Source organism: Carassius carassius, chromosome 49 (genome assembly GCF_963082965.1).
Source record: "Carassius carassius chromosome 49, fCarCar2.1, whole genome shotgun sequence".
NCBI lineage: Eukaryota > Metazoa > Chordata > Actinopteri > Cypriniformes > Cyprinidae > Carassius > Carassius carassius.
The window spans coordinates 9719360-9728072 of NC_081803.1; the positions used below are offsets into that span (position 1 = coordinate 9719360).

An 8713-nucleotide genomic window follows, 5' to 3' on the forward strand; every position below is an offset into this window, starting at 1 on the left:
AAATTAAAACTTAAATACTTTACCTCAAGAACAACTGTTTGTTACAAAGCATATTTGTTTTAAGTCTACATTATGGACCTGTTGTTTTTAGTCTACAAAATGAACACAAAAATAAATCTATGAAATACAAAGTATTGGCAGTAACCTCTTTTAATCTACTTAGAAAGAATGTATGTGAATGTATGCAAGAATGTAGTGCCCAGTGCAAAAATTTCACTGTTGGGGACTCCCTTCCCTCCAACTCAAAAATATTATGAATATAGAAACACTGTTTCGGGTAGTTTACATCAAAAACATAAAACGATTTGAAACATACATTTACTGCCCCAATGAGAGTGCTTTGCTCCAAAGCTTTTCCTGCGAGGATGACAAATGCCTGCGAATCAATGTGTCCATTTTCAAGTGACAGGACATAAGGGTAAGGTCTTGATGCTTCAGCCTGCTGGAGGTCCTCCTCCATATTTGTTCCAACCTAAAGGACAAATAATGCAAATGAATAAAGGTGAAACAGAATGGGAGTGTCAGGGGTGTGGGTATGGGTGGTGGGTTGGGGAGTCATTCGAAACTGTTTATTCAATCAAGCTGTCTTTAGAAACAATAGGTCTTGTATAGCCAGAGCTTTGGAAGAGGCAAAATACCTGAAAATTATTACAGCTTGATCTGGACCACTTTGACAGAGCCACTGACAGGGATGCAAAGCAAGTCAAGAGAGTTTTGGTAACACTTGAAATACTTTAATTTTACTTTAATTTAAAACTTTTAGTTTCTACATTTAATATTCTGCCCTACAAAAGCAAAATAATTTAACTTGCTAGAGTGTGAAACTGAAAAAGTTCTTATTTCTCTAGTCAAATTAATTATAGCTAGGACACTAGAAATTTGTCAATAAGATGTTTTAGTAATGAAAATTATCTACAGAAAAAAAAGATTTGAACTCAGACTTATTTATCCAAGATACATTATAAATTAAATCACAAAGTTCTTATGGAGCATATCTTGTTAACATGTAACTATATATAAGACTGGAATAACGATGTTGGAAATTCAGCTTTGATCACAAAAAAAAAAAAATGTTTTTAATATATTCAAATAGCAAATATTAATTTATTGTAACAATATTTCACAACATTACTCTTTTTGCTGTAATTTGGATCAAATAAATGCCTTTGTAAGCAGAAGAGACTTAATTTAAAAACATAAAAAAATCATACCGATCCCAAACTTTTGAATGGTAGTGTATTCAACCTGGTGAAGTCATTAAATGATTGAAATTTCTTGAGTCGTACTTACAGGCTAAATGTCAATGAAAGCTTTTTTGATTTCATCAATGCTGGGCCGGAGTGTTTTTCTGCCAATTTTGTAGGGTGGAGGTGGAAGCAAAACAGGTAACAGCTTTAGTGCAAGATTTCCCTTTGCATCTGTAGGAAAATTATATTACATTCATCAACACTACTAAAAACAGTAGTGAGTTGTCATTGAAAAAATAGGGCCAGATTTACTAAACAGGTCAAATTAGCATGAGTCCAAAATCCCATAAAAGTGTAGACTGAAGTGTAAAGTTCTGCTGTTGATCCACTGACAATGTGCAAATTAAAAAACACAGACTCATAATGACCAACATATCCTACCAAGGGCAGGAAAAATTAAAAGCAATGTTATAAAATCTTTGTTTGGCATTCTAAATAAATAAGATGAGAGGAGAAAATGCTGCATTTTCTAGCAGCAATTATTGCCAAGCACAAAAATGAGTTAAAATATGTAAACTACCACAAATATGCAGTAATGTTAGTTGCAAAAATTTTTTCCCAATTTTTCATCACTGCATTTCTTTAGTAATCCTGACAGTACTACGGTGCAAGCTATTAGTAAATCTGGCCCATAGTAGGGGTGTAAGAAAAAATCGATACACTTGAGTATCGCGATATTTTTTTTTGCAATACTGTATCGATTTTCAAAAACGCAATATCGATTTTTTTTTTTTTTTTTTTTTTTACGTGCAAAAATATTCATGGTAAGACGGTTCACGTTTATGTTTATGTTTAAATCCCTATCGCTAGATGGCTATGCTGAGACGCACCACTAGTGTCCTCACAGTGTTTAACTTTTTGCTAGAAGCTAATAACAGCGTAGTAGTTATGGCTGAACCACATGTAAGACCGGCTCCCGCAGCATTCCGTGCTGAAGTGTGGAAACATTTTGGCTTCCAGTGTAAAGAGGGCACCACCGATATCGACAGGAGCCATGCAGTTTGTAAACTGTGTCAGGGAAAAGTCAAGTACTCTGGTAATACCACGAATTTGAGGGCACATTTAGCAAGACACCATTCAGACACTCAGTTAAACGAACAGCAAGCTAAACGAGTCGACTCGTCACAACTCACCCTTGCTCAAGTTCAAACGCACAAATTACCAACGACTTCAACTCGTGCAACCAAAATAACCCAGTCGGTAGTTTATTTCATTTGTAAAGACATGCGCCCGCTCAGTGTGGTTGAAAACGAAGGTTTCCGTTATATGGTGCAAACAATGGAGCCTCGTTACACTATACCGTCCCGGCAACACATCACTGATATCGCTGTGCCCAATCTTTACAAGGAGGTTAAAACAAACGTGTTGGAATGTCTAGCTTTAGCTGAGAAGGTTGCCTTGACGTGTGACGCTTGGACGTCTAGGGCTACCGAGTCATATGTGACGCTTACGGTCCATCACATAACTGACGAATGGAAGCTGGAATCCTGTGTACTGCAGACGAGAGCGATGTACGATAGCCACACCGGAGAGAACATCGCTGCCCTACTGAAAGAGGCCGTTGCTGAGTGGCGTCTGAACATAAAAGATCCTGTCTTAGTTACAGATAATGCAGCAAATATGCATGTGGCGGCTGAACTTGCCGGCATGAGCCACATACGGTGCTTTGCACAGTCTTAACCTCGCCTCACAGAAAGCGCTGAAAGTGCCATCAGTGGATCGACTACTCGGCAGGGTCAGACGCGTCACCGCATTTTTCAGACGCAGCACCATAGCTAGCCAGCAGCTTAAACAAAATCAGCTCCTGCTCAAGCTACCAAAGCACAGACTAATTACAGACGTTGTTACAAGGTGGAACAGCTCGTATGATATGGTGGACAGGTTTTTAGAGCAGCAGCCAGCCATCTGTGCAGCTCTCCTTTCAACAGAGGTCCGCAAGAGTGAGAAGGATATATTCACACTGACTGATGCTGACATCACATGTGCTGAAGCAGTACTCAAGGCACTCAAGCCCATGAAGGATGCTACCTTAGTGATGTCAGAGGAGAGCATGCCTACTGTTTCCATCATTGCACCACTTTATGCAAAGCTTGTCACGGGCACAGAAGAACACCTGGATGACACACAAACCGTGAAGAGTATCAAGGCTGCTATAGCAAAAGATCTGGGAAAGAGATATGCTGGTGATGAACAGGATATACTGCGAATGGCATCAGCTCTTGATCCTCGGTTTAAGGATCTACCATTTCTCTCTGAAGCAGAGGCCAATGATATCTACTTCAAAATAACTGATGCTGTGGTGGATGACCTCACCAAGCAACAGAATGTAAGTAACAAATAAATACATCAAATACACACACAAATGAAATATTATGTTTAAATATTATTAAATATTATTAGGAAATATATTATCACATTAGGCCTACAGTGTAAATAAATAGTAATATAATCTCCATTTAATTGGACTTGAATCTATATACAAAAATAGTATGATTAATATGTATCCTCCTATTGTATGTTTTGATTATAGTTTTATTTTATTTTTCTTGTCACTTTATTTCATTTTAATTTATTAAGTTTCATCTCTATATTTTATGATTGTGGGAGGATCTTGGGCTTTGTTGTACATAGTTATACATTTAAAAATGTTTAAATAAAGAATCACAAAAAAAAAAAAAAGGATGAATTTGGGCTAAGATAAGATTTAGTTGGTGTACATAAATTTACTGTAAACTAATACTAGTTTGATTTAATGTTTTTCAGCAGCAAGGAGAGGTAGAAAGTCCAATGGAGGAAACTGGCTGGTCAGAGGAGGTTGATCAGCCAAACTACGAGGATGGCCCTGTATCCACCCAGTCCCCCAGCAAGAGACCAAGGAGCTCATGTGCTTTGGCAGACTTGCTTGGACCTACTTTTGCCTCTACCAAAAACAATGCAACACCAAAATCTGCACATTACACTGCAACAGCTGAGGTTAAACGTTTTAGGGAAGAACCCCCTTTGCCACTTCCAGAGAATCCTCTCAGTTGGTGGAAGTTCCATGAGCACGAGTACCCTCACCTATCCAAAGTTGCGAAGCGCTTTCTTTGCATTCCCGGTACAAGTGTCTCTTCGGAGAGAGTTTTCTCCTCTGCGGGAGATATTGTTAATGCACAGAGAAGTGTCTTAAAGCCTGAGCATGTTGATCAGCTGGTTTTCCTCCACAAAAACCTTAAGATTAAATAAGCTTCCCTTTTCATTGATTTAATTAGTGTTACATTCCTAAATGTTTCCTTTAGGAATTGTGTTTTTGTAACACTAAGTGTTATGTGTTGGATGTACCCATATTAGTGCAAGCATTTTTTTAATGACAGATTGCACCTCAGATTGCACCTAATGTGTTATGCATTAGCCTAGATGTCACAGTCAGGGGCTATGTATTTTCTTTAATTGACAATTTACATTTGTTCCTTAATGTTTCCTTTAGGAATCGTGTTCGTGTTTTTACAACACAAAACGTGTTGGTCTGTTGGATGTACCCTGTGTTCTAGGAATAGTGCAAGCATTATTTTTATTGACACAGACAGATGTCTTTTATTTTTTTCAGATTGCACATAATGTGTATGTGTTATGTATTGTGACAGGGGCTATGTATTTTCTTTTATTATGGCCTACTTGAGCATATAAAAATTTGCTCACTAAGAACCTGTGAACCACAAATCCCAAACTGTTTGATTTTCTGTGTACTGAATTGTTTACCAAAAGTAAACTTCTTTGAGTTTTATGCACATCATGTCTTTTTTAAATATTACTTTTCTAAAATTATAGTCCTACTTTAAAAAAATCCCAATATATCGCCTTATGCACAGTATCGAAATATATTGCAATATATCGAATCGTGACCCATGTATCGTGATACGTATCGTATCGCCAGATTCTTGCCAATACACAGCCCTAGCCCATAGTATCAAAATATTGTAGAAACATTTTAACCTTCTGTCATTTCTTCAGATGTGCATGGAAGCTTTGCTTCTCGCTTCGCAAAAAGCAAGATCCTGTCAGTATACCAGCCATTTTTCAAACAGTTTTGGGGCTGCATCTTGAAGTAAAATGTGAAAGTCCTGTGCAATCTAAAAGCAAAAATAACAACTTAACAGACTTAATATAACTCATGTTACCATTTGATAAAGACAATATGTTAACATACCATGCCTGGGGTAGTTAGCTGAGGAAACTCATGGAGGACCTCAAACATATTTTTCGCATGTACTGTTCCACCTGGCTGATGGGCTGTGTATTGTTTCTCAGTCATTGTTTAATTTCCTCAGCTCTCTCTTCAGATACGGTTGATTCTACTGGACAAAGAAATAACAATGCTGTTAATCAAATAGAGGCTTATGAACATTTTTTACATGTAAACGGTATAGTTTCCATGAAAACAGAAATACTCTTCAGAGCTTTTCAACACTTTAGCTAGTAAATCCTGGATGTTTCTAAACTCCATGCAAACTGATTCCTGAATTATACTGATTAACATTTCACTTTGCTCATAATTTATTCAGGGTCGTTCCAAACCCGTAAGACTATCTTTGGAACACAGTTTAAGATATTTTAGATTTAGTCCGAGAGCTCTCAGTCCCTTCATTGAAACTGTGTGTACGGTCTACTGTCCATGTCCAGAAAGGTAAGAAAAACATCATCAAAGTAGTTCATGTGACATCAGAGGGTCCTTTAGAATTTATTGAAGCATCGAAAATACATTTTTCGTCCAAAAATAGCAAAAACTACGACTTTATTCAGCATTGTCTTCTCTTCCGGGTCTGTTGTGAGAGAGAGTTCAAAACAAAGCAGTTTGTGATATCCGGTTCACGAACGAATCACTCGATGTAACCGGATCTTTTTGAACCAGTTCACCAAATCAAACTGAATTGTTTTAAACGGTTCGCGTCTCCAATACGCATTAATCCACAAATGACTTAAGCTGTTAACTTTTTTAATGTGGCTGACACTCCCTCTGAGTTCAAACAAACCAATATCCCGGAGTAATTCATTTACTCAAAGAGGACTGAACTGCTGTGAAGAGAGAACTGAAGATGAACACCGAGCCGAGCCAGATAACGAACAAAAGACTGACTCGTTCACATTAAGTCATTTGTGGATAAATGCCTATTGGAGACGTGAGCCATTTAAAATGATTCAGTTCGATTTGGTGAACTGGTTCAAGAAGAACCAGTTACATCGAATGATTAGTTCGCGAACTGGATATCACAAACTGCTTTGTTTTGAACTCTCTCACACAACAGACACGGAAGAGAAGACAATAATGAATAAAGTCGTAGTTTTTGCTATTTTTGGGCAAAAATGTATTTTCGATGCTTCAATAAATTCTAACTGACCCTCTGATGTCACATGGACTACTTTGATAATGTTTTTCTTACCTTTCTGGACATGGACAGTAGACCGTACACACAGTTTCAATGGAGGGACTGAGAATCTAAAATATCTTAAACTGTGTTCTGAAGATAAACGGAGGTCTTACGTGTTTGGAAGGACATGAAGGTGAGTCATTAATGACATAATTTTGATTATTGGGTGAACTAACGTTAACCCTTTAACTAAAGGGGTATAACCACAATAACGTTACCGGATCTTTTTAATAATAGTAACAGCTGTTTTTTATGGTTTATGGCATTTTTATTATCAATGTATGGCAATAATTCAAATTAGATGAGATAAAAGTGTCACCTCGAGCGAAAGGCTGTGGGTTTGCCACCACGGACAGTCAAGAGCAGGTCTGAGGGAAAAAAACAATATATTTTAGTCCAAGATTAATTGACACTTACCTGGATGTCAAATAATAATACTAATAAATAAATAAATGATTAGAAATGTATTTTTATTGTGAAAAAAAAAAACGAAACACACATCAGACAGAAAAAAATAGGTAACGTAACGTTATCTCTGGTGCTCGCAAATGCACAATGCTTTATGATCCATCATATAATGTAAAGTGATATTTTAAAATCAGAACGCCACATTTTTGCCAATCGGTAACGATTCAATGATAAAAAAAAGACCAATACAAACCTTTATTTCACCAGAAAAAAAGGCTGAAGTCAGTTTGCTTGAAAATAATTTCTCCTGTAAAGATCAAAAATGCCCGCGACAGATGACCCAAAAATTGGGTTGTTTTGACTTAGCACTGCATGCAGTAGGATGGTGGATGGGCAGCTTTATGTACAAAAGGTGGTTTTCTAAAATGTATTACCAGAGATTTGCTTAAAGGCTGTAATGGACAAAAATCAAATTTTTATAATCTAAAAAGGCAAGGAATGCGCGTTTACATCACACTGATCTCGTGGCATTGAAATTGACTGACTTAATGGACTTTGAAGTAAATTATGTCATATAACAGTTAAGAAGAAACTTAAGACTTTGACAAAAGTGTCGTTTAAAACATAAAAACAGTAGAAAACGTATTTACTATCCAGCAGGCATTACAAACCAGCAAACCAAAACGGGCGAAGCTGGCGGTGCATTAAATGTCATGTAAACTTGTCGCACATTTATTTGCCTTTTTATCCCTCATTCGCTCAGTATTATGTTATGTGTATAAATATGTTTAAAAATGCATGTTAAATGTATAAATATATTCATACGAACCTTATTTCTCCAAATATTACAGCGTGTGTGTGGCATCCACCTCCACCTCGAATTCAGTCAGCCCGCGCTGCGCTGATAGCCTGGGAAAACCCAGACTACTTCCGGCAAATTTCAATTCTCCCTAACTCAGTTTCAACTGAAAAGGGTCTGGTTTTAACCAGGCTACTGCGCTGAGCCTGCGCTGAGTTGATTTGACCTAATGAGCTGGGTTATTGCGTCCGAGTGGGGGAGTGGGTGCATTGATTCAGCTCTCAGTGAAAACGACCCAGAAAATAACCCAACAGTTGGGTAACATAGAACTACCCAAAAACTACCCAAGACTGAGAAAATAACCCAAAAATTTACCCAAATGGCTCAACCCAGCACTTGGGTAGAAAAAATAACCCAGGATTTTTTAGTGTGTACACAACTTGTGAGGTAACATTTGGATTAGTGAAATGTTGTGTGTCTCTTCAACCCAATTAGGAGCTGTTAGCCACTCTGCTAAAGCAGAAAGGGATCTTGGCTCTCTCTGTCCCAGAAAGTAGGTTCGAGTAGCATTTGTGGGGGCAAAACTGCTTGACTTGGCTCTTAGGGTTAATCTGGGGTTGATGGAAAGATGGAGCAGATGGGGACATTGAGTGCCCAACAAGTTTCCATTTGCCAGAGTTGGCGGGGGTACACTTGGCCACATGTCATGTCACGTCACATGTCCAGCACAGTTTGTCGCAGTCCCATGTTATGGGTTTTGAAGTACCCTAACTACGTACCCGGACAACGAAGGTTGATCGGGTCACATTAGTGCTACTTCAGCTGAGCCTAGACCAACTATAGTATATTTTTAC

General features: G+C 37.8%; 1 long non-coding RNA gene across 4 annotated transcripts; it reads right to left on the reverse strand.

The window, feature by feature from the left end:
• Positions 1–329: 329 nt before the first annotated feature.
• Positions 330–7977, reverse strand: LOC132132095 (uncharacterized). Of its 4 annotated transcripts, XR_009429004.1 has the most exons (6): positions 7890–7977; positions 6972–7020; positions 5434–5581; positions 5220–5356; positions 1291–1418; positions 330–472 (listed from the first exon to the last, which is right to left on the reverse strand). It is a non-coding gene; the product is annotated as an uncharacterized LOC132132095 (long non-coding RNA). The 4 variants fall into 4 exon arrangements; XR_009429005.1 differs by lacking the exon at positions 5220–5356; XR_009429007.1 differs by lacking the exon at positions 1291–1418.
• Positions 7978–8713: the final 736 nt, after the last annotated feature.